Below are 23,376 nucleotides of genomic sequence, written 5' to 3' on the forward strand. Positions count from 1 at the left end.
ACCTTCCGACTAGGGTCAATTTTGGGCTGTCACAGAAAAACAAGTTCTGTAAATTTTTCCTGAAACTAGACTCATATGTCCATCTAAAATTTTTTTTCTAGAATTTTTGGCTGGGCCAATTAGTACATTTTATTAGTTAAAGTCTCCCCTGTTTCAGGGTTCGACTGCTCTGACCTTCATGCATTACTACTTATATATTTCCCTGTACAGGGCTTCAATACTTATTCCGTTTGTTTATAACGAAACTAGACTCAAAAAGGAATCTATACATATATGTCGTGACCTCTAATTATCTCTGGTTAATTTATAGTGAATTTCCAAAGTCATATCAGGGGATCCAGAAATCACTCTAGCCCTGTTCCACAAAAACTTAAATATCCCTTAAAATACAACTCATATGATCATTTCGTTTCTTCCGTATGAAAGTAGATTCATCAAGGTTCGATTAAATAATTTATTCACTATTTAATTCCATTCCTACTATTTTTACTGATTTTTCAAATTTACGCCATCTTCTTGTCAAGATTCGCCTTTAAGGTAGACTTTACCTATTTCATAGTTTCCATGATTCAACTAGCCCTTTAGCATATATAGCACAAATTATGATCATGATTAACCATTCCAATGGCCAATAATTGCCAAGCATATCCACACCTCTCAATAACCATATACATACAAAATGATTATAACACTATGCTTAAAATATATAAGCCATTTTCGCATGGCTATCCAAATATATACAACACCAAAGTACTTGACTAATAACACAAGGGCGTCCTATACATGCCATTTTCGAGTTCAACCAAAAGTGTACCAAAAGGGCTTTGATAGTGTGGACGACTTGACTTGACAATCCCGAGTTTGATAGTGATTTAACCAAAATCTATAAAACAGAGAATCAAAGAAACGGAATAAGCATTTAATGCTTAGTAAGTTTTGAGCAATGAAATTATGCACAACTGAAGTATAGCATTCATACGACTAAACGAATAATTTCATATACACATATTCTCACAATCATACCTACTTCACATTTCCAACCCGTATATTCATACATAAGAAATCAACTTGACTAAAAGCCGGAAGCTTGTTAATCGATTGATCAAATTCTATTTAGAAGGAATCAATTATCTCAATGCACATACGAAACATACCTTATCGTTGGGATTTTTCGAGCGTATTAATTGAAATTATTACAGCAAGATCGCTCATTCCCAAACCCAATTATCTTCGGGATTTAGCCGGATATAACCACTCGCACAAGGCCGTCGGGTCTTAGCCCGGATATGGTCACTAGCACAAATGCCTTCGGGACTTAGCCCGGATATAGTAACTCGCACAAATGCCTTCGGGACTTATCCCGGAATTAGTAACTCGCACAAATGCCTTCGGGACTTAGCCCGGAATTAGTAACTCGCACAAATGCCTTCGGGACTTAACCCGGAATTAATCACTAGCACAAATGTCTTCGGGACTTAACCCCGTTAGCATCCGAATATTCATGCACATATCAGTAAATCATGACACATCTTTATTTCATTTTCATAACTAGAATTCAAACACAAATCAATTATTAAGCATTCCCATTTTCGGCTCAATAGCCACATACTGAACAAAGATGATTCAGGTTTGCTTCATGACATGATTTCTATGCACATATGGCTACTCATCATACGTATAGACTAATTAACTCAACATATAATTCAAGTAGAATCATTATATCACCGTATATTTGTTATGATTATACGTCATAACTTAATCAAATCGTAAACTAAGTTTCATTACTCAAAAACTTACCTCGGATGTTGTCGAACGATTTACGACTATTCGATCACTTTTTCCTTCCCTTTATCGGATTTAGTTCCCCTTTGCTCTTGAGCTTAATTTAACAAATAAATTGATTTAATCATTTTGAACATCAAGGAGAAATTTAAGGTACTTAGCCCATGTATATTAGGCATTAGAGTCATATATGTACAAAATCATGAATCAAATCAACATATTAGCCCACACTCTCTTTTAGCCGATTATCTAAGCCAAGATAAAAGCATCAATATGCTTGCCTCTAACCGAATACATGCAACACCAATCTACCTCATGTGGCCGAATATGCATGTCTATGTTGGGGCCGATTATATGCTTAATACTTCCTACAAACATGGTTACTTGTATTGACTACATACCATTTTGTTTCAAGTTCAAAGCTCGGCTAAAACACATATATACACTAGTAATCAAATACTAACATTTGCACTTCACCTTAATAGCTAACTTAGCAACCCTTAATTTAACATATAATTGTTCATAACAAAATTAAAGCATCCTCTCCATTCCATCAATTCAAAACACATACATTACTCAATCATATTCAAAGTCACATTCGGCCTTAGCACATAACTTCTCTACTTCATCTAACATGAACAACAACTATATTTCTCTTCCACTTCCTACCATGGCCGAATGCTTCATGAAGTTGCTAAGACCTACCTTTTTCAAATTCCCACACACACTCACATCCAATCCTTTTTGTTGAGCACTCAAACTCTATCATCTTCATACCTCATCAACACAACATCAAACACCAACCAAGAAGACAACACCCATGGCCGAGTATTATCTCCCTCACATAGCAAAGATTTAAACCATGGGCTAGGTAGAACTCAAGCTAACAACTAAAAATATACATGAATCTCATGGAGCAACATCAAACATACCTTAGCCTAGTTACATGCATGGCCGAACCTCTTCAACCTTTCTTCTTCCTTTCTCCTTAAAATTTTCGGCCAAAGATGTTAAAGGATGAACATTTTTTTTTCTTTTCTTTGAATTTTCGGTCAAGAAGAACAAAGAGGATGAAGCCTCTTTTTTTTTTCTAGGTACGGCAAAGTGGGGGGAGCAAGGATGAAACAACTTTGGTTTCTCCTCCCACTCCCCTCATATTTTATTGTTCTTCCCACAACATGCTATCACAAATTGTTTATAATATGTTTTACCCATCACATTTTGTCTATCCTTAATGCTATGGCCGGCCATTACTAATTAGGTGGGGGAATTGACATGCAAGTCCACCCTTTTGATTTCATGCACTAATTGATCCTTATAGATTAACCTATCACATTTTAAAAGTGTCATACATAAGTCCTATTAGCTGAATTCACATGCAATCGACTACATCGAAGCTTAAAACTTTCACACACTCATATTCACATACTCTAGACAATAAATATCACATTCAAATACTTCGGTGACTCGATTTAGCGGTCCCGAAACCACTTCCTGACTAGGGTCAATTTAGGGCTGTCACACAAACAAAGGAGCATGATTAAGTTTATGAATTATTCTATGAAATGGTTATGAATCTATATGGTTGAATTGTACTTATATGCTTTAGCATTTAGACCAATTGTATTTGGCTTACTAAGCTCTTTGTAGCTTACTTTGTGTGTTTACTGTCTGTTTTACAGTTATCATAGCTACTAAAGGCTCGGGGATTGTTGAGGATCGTCACCACACTATCGATCTCATTTTGGTACTTTTGAAAGAGCACATATTTTAAAGTATGGCATGTATAGGCTAAAAGGTCTATGTATATAAGTTTTGATGTGTATATATTATGCCATAGGAGTTGGCTAGCAAATGAAATGTTGTATATAGTTTTGATATTTGGTTGATGGTACGAAATGATGTATGGTTTGTAACACCCCGTACCCGAGTCCGTTACCGGAGTCGAACACAAGGTGCACACAAACTTAACTTAATCATTTTCACTGTCCATTTAAAAATTTCCAGACAAGCTGGTTACTGCGTCACTGTCGCCTTAAAAATCATATCTTGAGTTTCAAAACTCGAAAATCAGTTTCGTAATTTTTCCCGAAACTAGACTCATATGTCCATCTACAGATTTTTTTCTAGAATTTTTGGTCAAGCAAATTAGTACAGTTTATTAGTTAAAATCTCCCCTATTCCAAGGTTCGACTACACTGACCTTTATGCATTACGAATTGGATATCTTCCAGTACAGGTCTTCAATACTGATGCTGTTTATTTCTTTAGAAACTACACTCAAAGAGGAATCTATACATATATGGCATGACTCCTAATCATCTCTGGTTAATTTACAATGAATTTCCAAAGTCGGAACAGGGGATTCAGAAACCGTTCTGGCCCTGTTTCACGAGAACTTTAATATCTCTGAACATATAACTCATATGACCGTTTCGTTTCTTCCATATGAAAGTAGATTCATCAAAGTTCATTTACATAATTTATTCACTATTTAATTCCATTCCTACAAATTTTAGTGATTTTTCAAATGCTCACCACTGCTGCTGTCCGTATCTGTTTTCAAGGTAAACTTTACCTATTTCGTGGTTTCCATGGACCAACTAGAGTTTTGTCATACATAGGTCCACATATACTCATATTTAGCCATTCCAATGGCTGATCATTTGCCTAACACTTCCATTCCAGTCCATGCTCACATCATGAAACCATACATAAATACATAAACACAAATAGTCTAATGCCATACCCCACTTTTACGAGCCATTTTTGCATGGCTGTACACACATACATCACAAAACGTATTTGAAAAACAGCAAAGGGTAGTCCTATACATGCCATATCCGGAGTTCAACTAAAAGAATACCAAAAGGGCTTTGATAGTGTGGATGACTTGACTTGATGATCCCGAATCCGATAGCTAACGAGCAAAATCTATAAAACAGAGAAACAGAGAAGCGGAGTAAGCAATTTATGCTTAGTAAGTTTGAGCAAGGATTCGGCACAACAAAAGCATAGCAATCATATAGCTAACGGATAATTTCAGTATGCACAAATTCTCAATGTCATACTTATTTCACATTCCAACCCCTATATTCATACATAAGGGATCATCTTAGCCAAATACCGGAAGCTCATTACTCGATGGCGAATATCATTCAAGGAATCAACTAATTTCAAGCACATACGAACATACCTCATTGCTGGAATTTTTCAAGCGTATTAACTGAAATTTTTACAGCAAGAACGCTCGTTCTCGAATCACGTACCTTGAATTTAACCGGATATAACGACTAGCTCAAATGCCTTGGGACAAACCCGGTTATAGTAACTTCGCACGGATGCCTTCGGACTTAACTCGGGTTTAGTAACTCGCACAAATGCCTTGGGCTTAACCCGGATTTATTAACTCGCATTTAACGCCTTCGGATCTTAGTCCGGATATGGTCACTTAACACAAAGCCTTCGGGACTTAGCCCGGACATCATTCAAATAGCCAAGCACAATTATCAATAAATCATGACACATTCGTATTTCATTCTCATTAGCAAAATTCAAACACAAGTCACTTATCACATTTGCAATTTCGGCTCAATAGCCACACACAAAGAGCATGATCTAATCAAATCATAATGTAAGTTCCATTACTCGAGAACTTAACTCGGACGTGGTCGAACGATTTCGACGGCTATTCGACGACTTTTTCCTTCCCCTTATCGGATTTAGCTCCCCTTTGCTCTTGAGCTTAATTTAACAAATAAATTGGTTTTATCATTTGAGCATCGAAAGAGGAATTCAAGGTACTTAGCTCACATATTTTCATTAGACATTAAAGTCACATATGTACGGAAATCATGAATCAACTCAACACATTAGTTAGTACTCTCCTTAGCCGGATTTTCTAAGCCAAGAATAGGCATCAATATGCTTGCCTCTAACCGAATGCATGCACACCATTTCCCTCATGTGGCGAATATGCATGTCCATGTTGAGGCCAATTATACACTTTATACCACACAAAAAAACAGCATACATTTTACTAACTAACGATTCCATATTGTAACTCAATACACATCTATCATTTCCTTCATAACCAAACATCATCACAAGCAAATATACACCTTGAAATAGTATACATGTCATACCAATACATCATGTGCAAACATATATTCATGTAGGTGCAAGGGCCGAATCTCAAGTTGCTTATATCCAAATATAAACACATATCCAAAGCTCAAATCTTACTTACCATGCAACATGCATGAATCGTACTTATGGATATACCATGGCCGAATACACCACCACACCATACCGTTTCAATTTGGTCATGGTTAAACAAAGAACTTAGTATCTCATTCAAAAATGCTAAAAGAAAATCTAAGAGTCCTCAATCCCCATCACATGTATCATTATCAAGCTTGATATTTAGCATGCAATGGCATTAACACCACATCCACTTTGGCGAATATCATTCCATGACATAGCAAAGATTTGAACCATGGGCTAATAAAAACATCAAGCTAGCAACTAAAACATGCATGAATCCCATGGCACAACCTCAAACATACCTTAATCTTGACACAAGTATGGCCAAACTTCCTCCTAATCCCCCTCCAAACCAAGCATGAAGCAAGAACCCCTTCCTTCTTCCTTAGAATTTTAGCTCAAAGAAAATGAAAAAAAGATGAACAACAATTTTTTTCTTCTCTTTCCTCTACTCACGGCAATGGGGAGGGAGAGCCTTCACACACAATTTTTTTTTATTACCCATGCATCTTATTTTATTTCTCCTTACATAATGCACTTACAAAACATGTTTCATGACATGTCTTGCCCATATTTCCTTGTCATGGCCGGCCACTAGCTATTAGGGGGGGAAATTTGACATGCAAGTCCATTGTTTTGCATGCATGCTTTAAATTAGTCATCACACATTTCCCCATCATACTTTCAAAGTTTTCTACTAGGTCCTTTCTAGTGAAATTCACATTTATAACTCTAAATTAAAACATCAAAAATGTCACACATGAGTTAACACATATTATAGGCAATAAAATAAATATTAAATTATTTTTATGCCTCGGTTTTGTGGTCCCGAAACCACATTCCGACTAGGGTCGTTTTAAGGCTGTCACATGGTTGTAGTGTTTTATGAACTAATATGTTTTTGTTATAATGAAGCATGTTTTGAGTATGGAATTGGTTGGAAATTTTGGTTTGAATGTCGTATATTATTGCTTGTAGGATTAGACCTAAAAAGGGGTGGCAAATTTGGCTTAAACCAATCCTGTTTGGTGCCACACAGTCAGGGGACATGGGCATGCCTTGTGGCCGTGTAAGAAAATCAGTATTCTCCTAAAAACCACACGGTCTTGACACACAGGCGTGTCATATAGCCGTGGGCTAAAGTCAGTAGCTAGCTAAGTATCACACGGCCATAGTACACGGGCGTACCTATTGGCCGTGTGAAAAAGTCAGTTTAGGACCTATTTTTGGCACGGCTGGTTCACATGGGCGTGTCTAGTGCCCGTGTGTGACACACGGCCTAGTTACACGGGTGTGTGACTTTAACAGTTTGAAAGAATTGGTTGAGTTCTGAAAATTCTAAATGTATTCGTTTTAGTTCTGACCTTTCTTAAATGTATGTTTTAGGTCTCGTAGACCATATTAATAAATGAATTGTTGATGAATGCCTTTGTATTAAGGATATTTATTATATGTTATTTTGTATTGGTCTGATATGTTCTGTCTATCTGGTAATGCCTCGTAACCCTAATCCGATGTCGGTTATGGTTTAAGGGTGGTGCATTTTATTGGTATCAGAGCTATGGTTTAGTTAGTTCTAGGACTATCATAGTGTATGTGAGTCTAGCTATACATGCCATATATCTGAATCTATGATAGTGTGATGACTCCTGACATTGAAATATGTTTTTATATAACAAATGGATTCCGATAGAGCTATAGCTGATGATGTAGAAAGCAATGCGCCTATTCTCGCACAAGGGACTGTGCAATTTGATTCTAGACCGGCTACGAGTAGCCGTGATGGTGAGGCTAAGCAAGCCTTTTATTAGATGATGAATGAATGGTTCACCTAATACATTAGAACCAATCCTACTGTACAACAACCTCCACCCCCAGTTAATCCTCCTCAAACTTCTGATTATGCCATGAGTGAATCTGGTACAGTTGAGTAGACCACTAGTTGATAAGATTAGAAAGTATGGGGCTGAAGAGTTCCGAGCTACGAGTGATGATGCTGAAAGAGCCGAATTCTGGTTAGAGAATAAAATACGAGTGTTTGATGAAATGTCTCTGAGTCTTGAGGAATGTGTTAAATGTGTCGTTTCACTTCTGAGAGATACGATGTATCATTGGTGGAAAGCTTTAATATATGTAGTCCTGAGTGAACGGGTTACGTGAGATTTCTTTCAATCTAAATTTCGGAAGAAATATATAAGTCAGGGATTCATTGATTAGAAACGTAAAGAGTTTCTCGAGCTTAAACAGGGTCGTATGTCTATTATTGAATATGAACGTGAATTTGTGAGATTGAGCCAGTATGCTCGTGAATGTGTATTGAATGGAGCAATAATGTGTAAAAGATTTGAAGATGGACTAAACGAAGATATCCGTTTGTTAGTTGGGATTTTTTAAATTAAAGAAATGGTAGTGCTCGTTGAGCGAACATGTAAAGTTGAAGAATTAAGTAAACAGAAAAGAAAAACTGATTCTGAAGCCAGAGATGTTAGAAAGAGATCTTCGAGTAGATCATTTCAGTCTGTGCCAAAGAAATTTTGAGATGATTATAGTCGTTCGAAGGCTGATATAAGACATTTGAATCGAGATCGAGCTAGATCGCATTCTAATTTCAGAACCCCTACTATTTCTGTTGCAAGTGTCGAGAATGTCTGATCTGAGAGATCTGAATGTAAATACTATGGTAAAAGACATTCGGGAAATTGTAGATTGAATAATAGAGCCTGTTTTCGATGTGGATCTCTAGATCATTTTGGAAGAGATTGTTCTGAACCTGTTGAGCAAGTAAATGTACAGAATCCAAGACTGAGTAATACCTTAGTTAGAGGTAGACCTTTTAGAAATTTGAGAAATGCAAGTAGTGGTCAAAGAGCTACTGGGGATACTGCTATTAGATCGGAGGCCAGAGCACCTATCAGACCCTACGCTATCCGAGCTCGTGATAAAGCCTCATCTCCCGATGTGATTACTGGTACTTTTAATCTTTATGATACTTCTATGATTGCATTGATAGACCCTGGATCAACGTATTCTTATATTTGTATGAATTTAGTACACAGTAAGACTTTGCCTGTAGAGTCTACTAAATTCGTAATTAAAGTATCGAACCCCTTAGGCAAAAGTGTTTTGGTAGATAAAGTCTGCAAGAATTGCCCGTTATTGATTCGAGATATCTGTTTTCCTGCTGATCTGATGCTTTTGCCTTTCGACGAATTTGATATAATTTTGGGAATGGACTGGTTGACTTTGCACGATGCTATTGTGAATTACGAATGAAAAGTCATTGATTTAAGGTGTAAGAATGATGAGATAATTCGAATTCAGTCGAGTGATCTGAATGGACTGCCAGCTGTGATATCTGCAATGAAAGCACAGAGATATGTGAAGAAAAGTTGTGAAGCCTACTTAGCCTGTGTTAGATTCAAAAGTGAATGATAAGAAAGTTGAATCAGTTCCTGTTGTCTGTGAATTCTCTGATGTGTTTCCTGAAGAATTACCGGGTTTGCCTCCGATTCAAGAAGTTGAGTTTGGCATTGAATTAGTACCTGGTACTACTCCGATTTCAATAGCTCCGTATAGAATGGCTCTGACCAAGTTAAAGGAATTAAAATCTCAGTTGCAAGAATTGACTGATCGAGGGTTTGCTAGCCGAGTTTTTCACCATGGGGTGCTCCTGTTCTGTTTGTGAAAAATAAAAATGGCACAATGAGAATGTGTATTGATTACCGACAGCTTAATAAAGTGACTGTAAAGAACAAATACCATCTGCCTAGAATTGATGAATTATTCGATCAGTTGAAAGGTGCTACTGTGTTTTCTAAGGTAGATCTAAGATCGAGTTACTACCAGTTGCGAGTAAAGGATTCTGATATTCTGAAAACTGCTTTCAGAACGAGGTACGGGCATTATGAATTTTTAGTTATGCCTTTTGGTTTAACGAATGCACATGCTGTATTTATGGATTTAATGAATAAAATTTTCAGACCGTATCTTGATCAATTTGTTGTTGTATTCATTGATGACATATTGATTTATTAACGTGATGACTCTGAACATGCCAAGCATTTAAGAATAGTGCTACAAACTCTGCAAGATAAACAGTTGTATGCAAAGTTTAGTAAATGTGAATTCTGGTTGCAAGAAGTTGGTTTTCTAGGTCATATTGATCAGCTTCCGGTATCTGAGTTGATCCGAGTAAGATTTCAGCTATTCTAAATTGGAAACCTCCGAGGAATGTTTCTAAGGTCCACAGTTTTCTGGGACTTGCTAGTTACTATAGACGATTTGTAAAAGATTTCTCTGCGATAGCAACTCCGTTGACAAAGTTACTTCAAAAAGATGTAAAATTTGAATGGTCTAAAAAGTGTCAGAAAAGTTTTGATCGGTTAAAACTCATTAATCAAGCTCCGTGACTTGTGCAACTTTGAATCGTAAGCAATTCGTTGTTTATAGCGATGCTTCGTTGAATGGACTCGGTTGTGTTTCAATGCAAGAAGGAAAAGTTATAGCATATGCCTCGAGACGACTGAAGCTGTATGAAAAGAATTATCCGACCCACGACCTCAAGTTAGCTGCTATTGTGTTTGCTTTAAAAATCTGGCGTCACTATCTATTTGGTGAGAAATGTCACGTGTTTTCTGATCATAAAAGTCTGAAGTACTTAATGAAGCAGAAAGACTTGAATCTGCGACAAAGAAGATGGTTAGAACTGTTAAAAGATTTTGAACTTGTGATTGATTATCATCCGGGAAAAGCAAATGTTGTTGCTGATGCTTTGAGTCGAAAATCGTTATTTGCTTTGAGTGCGATGAATACTCATTTAGTTCTGTCGGATGATGGTTCAGTTTTAACTGAATTAAAAGCGAGACTTTTGTTCTTACAACAGATTATCGAAGCTCAGAAGGTTGATAATAAGATTATGGCTAAATGAACTCAGTGTAATTCTGATTCTAATTTTGAATTTTGAATAGATGATGATGATTGTCTGAGGTTCAGAAATAGACTTTGTGTTCCAAGAAATCCGGATTTGATTCAAACGATTTTGAATGAAGCTCACAGTAGTAGATTTTCTGTACATCCGGGAAGTACGAAAATGTATAAAGATTTGAAACAACTATATTAGTGGCTAGGAATGAAAAGAGATATTTCTGACTTTGTTTCGAGATGTTTAATCTGTCAGCAAGTTAAAGCTGAGCATCAGGTACCATCTGGGTTATTACAACCGATTATGATTCTGGAGTGGAAATGGGATCAAGTGATCATGGATTTTGTTTCGGGTTTGCCTCTGTCTCTGAAAAAGAAAGATCCAATTTGGGTTGTAGTTGATCATTTGACGAAATCAGCTCATTTTATTTCGATTCGATTTGATTATTCACTAGATAAGCTAGTTGAGTTGTATATTTCTGATATTATGAGATTGCATGGTGTGCCATTGTTGATATTGTCAGATAGACACCCGAGATTTACGTCGCGATTCTAGAAGAAATTGCACGATGCTCTGGGTACTAAATTGTATTTTAGCACCGCTTTTCATCTGCAAACTGATGGTCAATTAGAACGGATTATTCAGATACTTGAGCATATGTTGAGATGTTGCATTCTCGAGTTTGAAGGTGTGTGGGAACAATATCTACCTTTGATTGAATTTGCTTATAATAATAGTTTTCAATCGAGCATTAAAATGGCACTGTACGAAGCCTTATACGGTAGGAAGTGTAGAACTCCATTATACTGGTCTGAGCTTAGTGAGAATAAAATTTACGGTATTAATCTGATAAAAGAAACAGAACAGAAAGTGAAAGTAATCCAAGATAGCTTGAAAGCTGCCTCTGATCGGCAGAAATCATATGCAGATTTGAAAAGAAAAGATATCGAATTTAAGGTCGGTGATAAAGTGTTTCTGAAAGTATCTCCATGGAAGAAACTATTTCGATTTCGAAAAAAGGGCAAGTTGTGTCCGAGGTTCATTGGACCGTATGAAATCATCGAGCGATTTGGATCGGTTGCTTATAGATTGAGCCTACCATCTGGGTTAGAAAAGATTCATAATGTGTTTCACGTATCGATGCTTCGATGGTATAGATCTGATCCGTCCCATGTGATATCCCCTTCTGAAATTGAGATTCAATCTGATATGACTTACGAAGAAAAGCCGATCTGTATTTTAGCTCACGAGATTAAAGAGTTACGAAACAAGAAAATTCCATTAGTTAAAGTGATGTGGCATCGAAACGGAGTAGAAGAGGCTATGTGGGAGCCTGAAGATTCAATGAGACAACAATATCTGAATCTGTTTAACGATAAGATTTTAAGGGACAAAAATCACTAAGGGGGAGAATTGTAACTGTCCAGTTTTGACCCCAATCGGAATAGTGGTTTCGGAACCACAAATCCAAGTCTAAAAAATATTTTAATATTATTTTCTGTGTTTGTGATATGTGAATTTACATCTGTGAAAATTTATGTGATTTAATTTGTCTGTTTTTCTGCTTAATTATGAAAAAAGATTAAATCACGTAAAGTGTAAAAGTTGAGTGCTAGATGTTAAAGCACCTATTTGGCTTGGCTTTTAAAATAAGGGTCCTTGCATGTCAAATATACCATTGATATAGTAAGTGGACAATGTTGGACATATGTTAGGTGAATGGATAATTTTATAACAAAGGGCAAAATGGGAAAAATGATTATTAAAGTTATAATAATAAAATGAAAACATGAAAGTGGCCATATTATCACCTTGTTCAGCCGAAAATTAAGAGAAAGAAGAAGCCATTGAAGCTTCAAAGTATTCGGCCATTGCATGAGTGAATAGGTTAGTCCATTTTGCTCGATTTTTGATCATTTCTACGTCTCTGTGGTCGTTGCTTCGTGTTCTTCAAAGCCCATGTCTGAATTTCTGTTTTTGTTAAAGATTTCATGAAATTCCATTATTGATATCATGAGTTTTGTGATGTTTTTGAATGAATTATGAAGGCTTGGTAGACGGTTCATAAGTTTTGTCTTTGAGTTTTTGATGAAATTGAGCTATTTAGGTTAAATTTTAAAAATGAGGTTTTGAAGGAAAAAATTGTAAATTGAACATGTTGTATGGGCTTATATAGAATCCATGAAAATTCGGCTAGCCTTTGTTGCAAAGAAATTTTGTATATTGGTGATTTTGTAAAGAATGGACAAATTGTCAATGTGTGAAAATGTAAGGGCTAAAATGCAAAGTGCCCTAAATATGTGTATATGGATTAAATTGAATGAAATGAATGATTGAATGGTTGAATTTGTATTGTATTAGATCAAGAGCAAAGTAAATCGGGCTTAGATCAAGGAAAGTCTAAAATAGTCGAATAGTCAACTCGATCCGTACGAAATCCGTCTGAGGTAAGTCAAATTACAATTACGTGTTAATTTGAATAAATTCTGCACATATAAACTGTAATCTATATTGGATGGCCTTGAGTGCCTGATGATAATCTTTGGAGTAAAGTATGATAATATGATAATGTTTGAAATGCTCTGTATGTTCCTAAGTAAAGTTGACATCTTCCTGAGACATCGTGTAAGACTGTGTCTGGGACACAGGCCTCGATTGAGATTTACGTATAAGACCATGTCTGGGACATCGGCATCGTATCTGATTTCGTGTAAGACCCTATTTGGGACAGAGGCATCAATATTGTACTACATGTGAGACCACGTCCGGGACATCGGTGTTGTACTTGTTTATGAGCATCTGTATCATTTCTGACCCGTTTGATCTTAGTGTACGAAATCTAAGATTGAGTATATGAAATGTATAACCTATGCAGGTACATTTGTATCGTACTAAATTTTTGAATATGAAAAACTCTGTCTTTGTGAAATATGTATGGAAATGAAGTATGACATATATGCAAACAAAGGAGCATGATTATGTTTATGAATTATTCTATGAAATGGTTATGAATCTATATGGTTGAATTGTACTTATATGCTTTAGCATTTAGACCAATTGTATTTGGCTTACTAAGCTCTTTGTAGCTTAATCTATGTGTTTACTCTCTGTTTTACAGTTAGCGTAGCTACTAAAGGCTTGGGGATAGTCGAGGATCATCACCTCACTATCGATCTCATTTTGGTACTTTTGAAAGTGTACATATTTTAAAGTATGGCATGTATAGGGTAGAAGGTCTATGTATATAAGTTTTGATGTGAATATATTATGCCATAGGAGTTGGCTAGCAAATGAAATGTTGTATATAGTTTTGGTATTTGGTTGATGGTGCGAAATGATGTATGGTTGTAGTGTTTTATGAGCTAATATGTTTTTGTTATAATGAAGCATGTTTTGAGCATAGAATTGGTTGGAAATTTTGGTATGAATGTTGTATATTATTGCTTGTAGGATTGAACCCAAAAAAGGGTGGCAAATTTGGCTTAAACCAAGCCTGCTTGGTGCCACACAGTCAAGGGACACGAGCGTGCCTTGTGGCCGTGTAAGAAAAGCAGTATTCTCCTAAGAACCACACAGTCTTGACACACGGGCGTGTCATATGGCCGTGGGCTAAAGTCAGTAGCTAGCTAAGTATCACACGGCCATAGTACACGGGCGTACCTATTGGCTGTGTGAAAAATTCAGTATAGGACCTATTTTTGGCATGGCTGGTTCACATGGGCATGTCTAGTGCCCGTGTGTGACACACGGCTTAGTCGCACTGGCGTGTGACTTTAAGGGTTTGAAAGAATTGGTTGAGTTCTGAAAATCCTAAATGTATTCGTTTTAGTTCCGACCTTTCTTAAATTTATGTTTTATGTCTCGTAGATCGTATTAATAAATGAATTAATGATGAATGCCTCTGTATCAATGATATTTATTATATGTTATTCTATATTATGAAATGTTCTGTCTATCTGGTAATGCCTCATAACCCTAATCCAATGTCAGTTACGGGTTAGGGGTGTTACATCGCCTTATTTCTGTTTGATTTCTACAAACTGTGCGATCGATCTCACTATCAAAAAGTAATGGTCCTGACGGGTTTCTCCTGGCCATAAACTAGAAAAACCTGTCAGAAGAAAATAAATGAAGAATTAGAAAAGAATATAAAAATTTAAATTGCAATAAAAGTAAAATGGCTAAAGTAATAAAAATCGAGTTTCCTAATATCTTAGTTCCTCGGCAACGACACCAAAAACTTGATACGTGATATTTGTGACATGTTTTAAATATTGATAATGAATCGTTCTTGAAAGTAACTATTATCAGGACGAACAGTAGTATAGCTTTAGCAAGAGCGAATTATCGAACCCAAAGGAACTAAAAGTACTAGTATCAACTTTCTTTATGTTATCTAGCCTAAAAAAATAAAAGGGTTTTGTTTATCTAACTAATTAATTAAACTAAGAAATCATAGAAAAAAAATTTGGGGATATACTTTTTGGAAAAATCGATTGATTGATACAATACCTAAGGAAAAATCCACCTAGACTTCACTTGTTATTTGACTCTGAATAGGACGATTTATTCATTCAACTTGTTCCGTAGAGATCCCTAAGTTATATTATTATCTCTCTCTCGACTAACAACATCTAACCCTGGATTGAATAATTGAAATCTCTTTCTAATTAACGCCCTAGGGTTGCATTAACTCGATCTATGGATCCCCTTATTAGGTTTCACCCTAATCCGACAAAATCTTGTCACCCTATCTCTAGGCGCGCAACCAACTCCGCTTAATTATGACAAATTTACTCTTAGACAGGGTCTATTCCTCCTCTGAATAAGAGCTTAACTTGAATCAATATCCTGGAATATCAAAACAAGAATTAAGAACACATAATTAAGAATAAGTCAAATATTTATCATACAATTCAGATAATAATAATAATAAGATCCATCTTAGGTTTCATTCCCCTTAGGTATTTATGGGTTTTAGTTCATACTAATGAAAAAACACATCTCAAAAAAAAAAATAAAAATAACAAAACATAAGAAAACCCAAAACTCCTGAGGGAATCTGAAGGGAGATTTTCAGTCTTGATGGTGAATCTGGCTTCTGAGATGGATCAATCGGCTTTCCTTGAGCAATTCCTTGCTTCCTCCTGTGCGTCTCTCATTTTCCTCCTCCTTTTAAGGTGTATTTATAGGCTTTGGAATGCCTAAGAGCCCTCAAAAGTGGCCTTTTCCGAATAGGAACTTCAAGCTGTGTTCAAGCCTGTTAAACAGGCATAGGAGTGTGGTCTACCCGTGTGAGTCGTGCTTCGATTCTGCCAAATTGACATGGCCGTATGGTCTATCTGTGTGAGGAAGTCTAGCCCATGTTGATTTCGTACGTTGGCCTATTTTTTCCGTTTTTGGCCCGTTTCTTGTTTCTTTCACTTTCTTATGCTCACCTAAGTATAAAACATGAAATTAAGGCATTAGGAGCATCAAATTCACCAAATCTAAGGAAAAATCATCCATAGAATGTGCTAAGCATGGGATAGAAATATGTATAAATTACGGTTTATTAGTTACGCCAAAGAAGCAATGCGCTGGGCTATTATGCACAAACAGGGAAACAAGTGGCATGTTCAAGTCTGTGCATTAGTCATTTGAGTTGACATTCTGTAACACCCCTTACCCGTATTCGACGCTGGAATAGGGTACGAGGCATTGTCAGACTTATCACGCAAACTTTCATACAATTTCGAGTCATAAATACGTCTAGATTAAAACCTTTTTCATTTAATCATAAAGTCCATAATACGAGCCTACCAAGCCCAAAACATGCTTTGGAAGTGATTCGGGACTAAACCAAGAACTTTAGAAATTTTTATAACACTTAGAAAATTTTTCACTAAACAGGAGTCACATACTCGTATGGATATGGGACGCGCCCGTGTGGGTAGGTCGTGTGGTCACACACGCCCGTGTCCAAACCCTATGTAACTCTCTATTTGTCAACCAAGAACAAATTGAAGACACACGGCTAAGTCACATACCCGTGTGTTCAAATTAAAATTTATGATTTTTCATAAAATAGGTACAGACTTCATACGCCCAGGACACACGCCCGTGCCTGAGGCCGTGTTTTCCACACGATTGAGACACATGCCTGTGTCTCTACCTGTGTGCTCAATTCTGAGCATTCTGTTTCTCAAATTTTAGGTGCAAGGAGCACACAGCTGAAACACATGCCTTGTAACAGCCCAATTTTAGCTAAATCAGAACTGTGGTTTTGGAACCACAAATTCGAGGTTGTAAAATTATTTTAATGTTAGTTTTGGTGTTTATAGCATGTGAATATATATGTGTGAAAATTCCGTGAGCTAATTTTATCGTTTAACAGCTCAATTTGAGAAAAATGACTAAATCGCGTAAAATGCAAAAGTTGCATTCTACTTGTTTAAAGTGCTTAATTGCCATGGATTATTAAATGGGTGGTCTTTATGATGTGATTAGACCGTGGTTAGTGGAATTTGTCATAAATGACCAACTATTATGTGTTTTATTAATGTATTAATAAATGTTATTTTTGCAATTGTAAAATTAAGTTTAATTAAACAAAATCAAAACAAAAGATGATTCATTCATTCATCTTTTCAACTGAAAATAGAAAGAAAATAAGGGATAGGAAGCTTTTAGGCATTCGGCACTTTAATAGCTAGATTGAGGTATGTATTTTGCTCAGTTTTTAATGATTTCTATGTTTTTGTGATCGTTGCTTCGTGTTTCATTTTTTTGAATGTGTTGATGATTTTAAAAGTTTCCATTGATGAATTCATGTGTTTTTGGATGTTTGATGATGAAATATGAAAGCTTGGTGTTTGATATACATGTTTTGTAAAGTGATTTTGAGTAAAAGTGCATATTAGTGATTAAACTGAGAAAAGTGTAAATTAAGGGGTTAAATTGTTAAATAAATGAAAAATATGGGCTGCCAGGGACTTATAGAGAATTCAATTAAGCATGGGTCTTATTGAATTTTGTGAATTTGATGTATTTTTTTGAAATAAGGACTAAATTGTAAGAAACGTGAAAGTTTAGGGCGAGAGTGTAAAGTGGCTAAAATATGTGTTTGTGGATGAAATTGATTGAATTGGTGATTAAATGGATTGATTTTGAATACATTTAGATCAAGAAAGGAGGAATTCGGATCTAGACCGGGGAAAAACTAAAGTTATCGACTAAATGATTTGATTTGTTGTTTTAGTATCCAAGGTAAGTTTATACATGTTAAACTTTCTTACAATTATGTTTTAATGCTTTATTAATTGCATAAATTTTATATATGAGACTACGATTGTGTATGGTGATAAATCGACTATGTTGACACTTAGTGTGCATTTCGAGATAGTTTTGGCTATATATTGCACTTAATGTGCGTATCGGAATAACTTCGGTTATATTTGGCACTTAGTGTGCAAGACCGAGATAGATTTGGCTATGAAAGGCACTTAGTGTGCGAGATATTGAGTATTCGATAGTATCACATAAAGGTATGAGTTTGATATGAATTTGTACTGGTATGTACATATAAAGTGTGAAATCTAAATAGAAGAAGTTTTGAACTTGTTCGTAAACACTTGAGTAAGTATGAGGAAAGTTTGTTGGTTACCATGATTTAGACATTAATTAGTTCAAATTGATTATTTGTATACTATGAACTGTTGAGTATATTTAATACGAACTTACTAAGCTTTATAGCTTACTTCGTTTGTTTCTTCCGTGTTTTATAGTGATTTTAAAGCTAGCTCGAACTCGGGAATCGTCATCACACTATCAATCATTTTGTTGGTACTTTTGAAGCTTTGTATATGGTATATGGCATGTACAGGCTAGTGTCGTCTTGGTATGTTCTAAGTTATGATATTAGCCATGAGATTTGGCTTGTAAATGTTGGTATGTATGGCCATTTAACTTGGCTTGAATTGTGTTTGGTAAGTGTTATATATGTGATGTATATAATGCCTTATGTGTTGGCTTGTTTGGTATGGTTATGTGTTGGCTATTATGGATAGTTGTAAGTTGGAGTATTAATGCTTAAGGAATGGTATATTATGGTATGTTTTATAGATAATGAATTGGTATGTTTTGAGTATGGAATTGAGTAGTTGAATTGGTTATGGATAGATGGCATGATATATGTATAGAATAGCATATTTTAGGTTGCTTAAATATGTATTGAATTGGTACCCTTTTGGTTGCTATGGTGCATGAGAGAAGGTTGGCAATTTGACTTTACAAATGGCCTATTTTGTCCACACAGGCAGAGACACAGGCATGCGTCTTAGCTATGTGCGACACACGGTCATGCTACACGGCCTTGTGTCCCCCGGGGTACCTTTTCGAATTAAGTTAGTATACCCTACAAGTTTGATACGACCTAGACACAAGGGCATGTCAATTGGTCATGTGTGGCACATGGGCTGGCATATGGGCGTGTGGCTGGCCGTGTGACCCAAGTCAGTAACCCTTACAGTTTTCCCAAAGCCAAGGCACACGGGCGTGTCTTCGGCCGTGTGGTACAAGTCAGCATGTATAACTTGTTTTCACACGGCCTATGACACGGGCGTGTGACCCTTAAATGTTGAAAAATTTTATAAGTTTCTCAACGTTTGCAAATGTTATCGGTTTAGTTCCAAACCACTTCTAAGCATGTATTAAGGTCTCGTAGAGCTTTATAAGGGACAATGTGAATGATTTGAATGGATTTTGATTATGAATGCTTAAATGTATATAAATGAGGTGTTTTATCCGGTAATGCCTCGTAACCCTATTCCGGCACGGGCTAGAGGTGTTACATGCTTATGGGGCAGACCGTGTGTCACACACGGCCTAGACACACGCCCGTGTGCCTACCTGTGTGGACAAAAATAAGGCTATTTACCAAGCCATTTTGCCACCCTTTGATGCACACACCCACACAACACAACATAACACTAATCCAAGCATTTACATACAACAAAATCAGCCACAACCAAGACATCAATAAATCATTCACATGCTACTATCTATCATACCCAAACATCTCATACTTATCAAGTCAAATCATGAAACTTCCCACATCCATGAAAGACATCATTATATACATTGCTTATACCAATAGTAGCCATTTCAAAAGAGCCTTATACAAAATGAGATTTCAACCAATATAAGCTAACACATTTGGCCAAATTAATTATGACATATAACAAAGGACCAAGTCCCCTACACATGCCATAACTCAAAATGTTGAAATCATTGGTACTAAAATAATTGATGATAGTGTGAGTGGATCTCCAATAGTCTATGATCCCTGAGCTAGCTTGGTGACACTACAAGGCAAGGGAAAGGAAGGGGAGTAAGCTATATAGCTTAGTAAGTTCCTATGCAAATAATAAGCATCATAACCACACATTTACCATACAATTAACATGATGAAAATTGGCATGAATGTTATTAAAATTTTATAGTCATAACTTACTCAATCACAACCTTACCAAGGGTTCATCACATAACGAGCTTATTACATATGAGCTTTACGTACATACCTGTACCAACTCGCAACATAACCATAGTCTTTCACAACTTTGACATTCCCGTTGAAAATCTTGCATAAGTGCCATATATGTAGCCAAAGCTACCTCACATCTCATAATACAGATAGGCTCATTTTCGAGCTATTCACGGGCCTGCTCACACAAACTGTCAGTCAGGACGTAGCTATGCAATGCTGCTCACACAAGCTGTCAGGTATCCGCAACTCATGCTGGCATATCCAGCCACTGGTAGGACATATGAGACTAGCACCCAGATCACATAAACACATGGGTTCCTAGTGACATGTCACTCGTATCCTATTCTATTCCTAAAGCTCCACCGGGAATTCTCGCTTGTCGAAACTTTGTTGAACACGTCCAAAGATTCAACCACAATTCATATAATATTGAAGCACTTCAAACATAAATATAACAATGCATTATTTACATATGGATTTACCTCGGTACAAAAATAGTAGAATTGGACTTAATCGTCAAACACTTTGTTTTTCCCTCAATCTAGGTCTAAACCTCATTTTTCTTGATCTAAAATAACAAATTTAACTCATTTAATACTCACATTATTCAATTCAGTCCAAAAATCATATTATGGTAAAATTACATTTTTGCCTCTAAAGTTTCACATTTTTACAATTTAGTCCCTAGGCTCGTAAATTGAAACATATTCAATATCTTCAAAATCCAAGCCTAGCCGAATCATTTTCATACTTATACCAGCCCACGTTTTCCACTTAATCACACTTTTACTACTTGTTTTATAACTTTTACAAGTAGACCCTTTTTTTTTTTTACATTTTTACCGAAAATCACTTAACAAAAGTTATTTTTCTAACACCAAACTTGCATTTTCTACCATTAGCCATCAAAATAAACACGTCTAGCATGTGTAATAGCCCGATTTTGGGTCTAGTCGGAACAGTGGTTTCGGGACCACAAACCCGACGAGAAAAAAAAATATTTTTATTATATTTTTATAGTCTATAAATTTATGAAAATATTTCGTAAAAATTTCATTCGAAAATTTTGACGTTTGAGCACTCAATTTAGTCAAAAGGACTAAATTGTAAAAAGTGCAAAAGTTGAGTTCTTTATATATGAGGTGCCTAATTGTTATGAGTTTTAAATTGAAAGTCCTTATGTGACAATTATTCCTTTAATAAGTTAGTGAATGGATATTTGTTTGGTATTTTTGAAATTTGGTTGAAATAAAAAGGGTAATTTTGTAAATTAATTAAAATAATCTAATAAGACAAAATGATAAAAGCTATCATTTTTTTCCATTCTTCTTCAACCGTGGGAAAGAACTGAAAATGGCAGCCATGGATGAGCTCCATTCAGCCAAGCTTCTATGGCTTATATAGGTACGGTTTTGTCCGTTTTTTAATGATTTTCGTATTTTGAGATCCCCGAAGCTTAAATTTTCTATTTCTACCAATTGATTGAAGAGAAATTAGAGTTTAAAAATTTACCCATTCATGATATGGTTGTGTTTTGATGATTTATAGTGGATAATGAATGTTTGATGTGTTAAATATGAGTTTTATTCAATGAATTTCGGTAAAAATGTCAAAAAGGGGTTAAATTGTGAAAGTTACAAATTGGTCATAAGTGTGTGAATTAGTGAAAATTTGGAGTTTCCATAGAAGAGAAAATGTTCAGCATGTCTTAAACCTTATAGAAATTGAATAAAAATTAATTTACGAGCATTGGGGCAAAAGTGCAAATATGCAAAAGTTTAGGGTCAAAATGAAAATTTGTAAAATATGATTTTAGACCCATATGAATATTGTGTCTGATTGGTAGGCTAAATGTGATGTTATAGATGATGAAAATTGAGACTTGGACCTAGAACGGAAAGAAATCGATTTATGGACGAGTATGTCCTTTTCACATTTGTGGTATCGAGGTAAGTTCATGTGTAAATAACGTAGCATAATTATTATTTTTAAATTATTGATGTTAAATATAGGATATGCTGATTCTTATCATGAAATATATGCTTTGTGGTTATTTTCGAATAAAATGCAAATTAAGTGTATTATTTGTTAAATATAAAGTGCTACCGAGTATTGGTTTCGGTATTTTACGGAAGATGGCAAGGAGACGTGTTCGAGGAAAATCCCGTTTGAACCTTAGGAATAGATTAGGATACAAGTGACATGTCACTAGAATGGTTGAGCATCCGAACTCGTTGAGTTGAGTCCGAGTTCACTTATGGATGTGGAATGTCCGAACTCGTTGAGTTGAGTCCGAGTTCGTGAGATGTAACTAGGCATCTGAACTCGTTGAGTTGAGTCCGAGTTCACTTATGGATGCGAACAGCCGAGCTCGTTGAGTTGAGTCCGAGTTCACTTATGGGCGGGTTACATGGTAGCTTGGCTACAAATATGGCACTTATGTGCAAATTATCCATGTATCCGAGTTATATTCCAATGTGTTCAACGGGTAAAAATTTCTAGTGGAATGGAAGAACACTTAAGATGTAGGTGACGTATTTGTAAGTATTGTGAAATGGACATTTTGGACAGGTATGTACTTAACCCTCGGGTTGAAAATAGATACAACAACGATAAGGTGGTAAGATCATGAATGAGTAATTTAGCCTTGACAGATTTGAGTTACTGCAGTAGTGTAACTTTGAAAATACACTAAAAATAGTGGAAAATGAGTTAGAGGCAGAATAAAATATGAGATTAAAGCTTAATGAGTCTATTTTCACATGAAAGAAACAAAGGAAGAAAAAGAATTCCATATTGTTTGATATTTGAATTCTTGTAAAACAGGGTCTGAATGAATTCGAGATCCCCTGTTCTAACTTTAGAAATTCACCACAAATTG

General features: G+C 35.9%; 1 long non-coding RNA gene across 1 annotated transcript; it reads left to right on the top strand.

Moving 5' to 3' along the window:
* Positions 1–21,811: 21,811 nt before the first annotated feature.
* LOC128291901 (uncharacterized) lies at positions 21,812–22,640 on the top strand. Its single transcript, XR_008281885.1, has 2 exons — positions 21,812–21,899; positions 22,361–22,640. It is a non-coding gene; the product is annotated as an uncharacterized LOC128291901 (long non-coding RNA).
* Positions 22,641–23,376: the final 736 nt, after the last annotated feature.

This window comes from Gossypium arboreum, chromosome 4 (assembly GCF_025698485.1).
Source record: "Gossypium arboreum isolate Shixiya-1 chromosome 4, ASM2569848v2, whole genome shotgun sequence".
NCBI classification, from domain to species: domain Eukaryota; kingdom Viridiplantae; phylum Streptophyta; class Magnoliopsida; order Malvales; family Malvaceae; genus Gossypium; species Gossypium arboreum.